We start from the raw sequence: 847 nt of genomic DNA, 5'->3' as shown, positions 1-847 counted from the left end.
GACGTACTCGTACTGGTCGTCGATGAAGACCCTGATGTGTCCGTCGCTGCGACTGGAGGATCAGCAGCACCTGCAGCAGCAGCCGACCCTAAAGCTGAAGCGGCCATATTGAAGATTAAAGTCCACACCACCAACATTCATCCCTGAAATTCCTTGAACCTTAAGTTCTCATCGCTGAGATTGGAGAAGCTGCTCTTCCTCCAGCAGTCGACCCTGTTATTCCCGGTCCTCAGAAGACACTTCCTATGGCAAAAGTTCTCATTCAGTTGCAAATTATTGGCAAACTATTTTACGGATGAAGCGGTTATCATAAAGGATTAAATCCTTAGGAAAAGTTCCTGCTATTTATGAGTCCCATCTACTGGGGTGAAAAAAAAATTAAAAATAAAAAGAATACATCCATTCTGTTGGGTGCCATAAACATGGCACAAATGGACCCTAAGTCGAACTGCTGACCTCCTAGTGGTAGGGTCCGGGCAACTTTGAGGGAACATTAACCTTCAAAGGCTAACAGCAGTCGCACAAAAGCAATAAAGATTAATCATTATCAGTCATTTACAATAATCATAGACGATGGTTATAGCCTCGCCCAATTATCATCTCATTCGCTGTGAAGGAAATCATAGGCGACTCTGATTGCACCTACATCTATCAGTTTACTTATTTATTCAACCATCTATCTATCTGTCTATCGTCCTTGTTTGAAGATTTTCTGTATCATGTAAATCTCAGCCATTGAAATGTCCTGAGATCAATGTCGAAGTGAACAAATGAATTCTAGTTTGGACTGAAATACTTAGCCCCGTTTTTGCACTTTCCTTCACCATTTGTCCACCATTCATTCCCC

The sequence above is a fragment of the Panulirus ornatus genome, chromosome 12 (assembly GCF_036320965.1).
Source record: "Panulirus ornatus isolate Po-2019 chromosome 12, ASM3632096v1, whole genome shotgun sequence".
In the NCBI taxonomy this organism is placed as follows: domain Eukaryota; kingdom Metazoa; phylum Arthropoda; class Malacostraca; order Decapoda; family Palinuridae; genus Panulirus; species Panulirus ornatus.
This window is presented reverse-complemented; position numbering follows the sequence as displayed.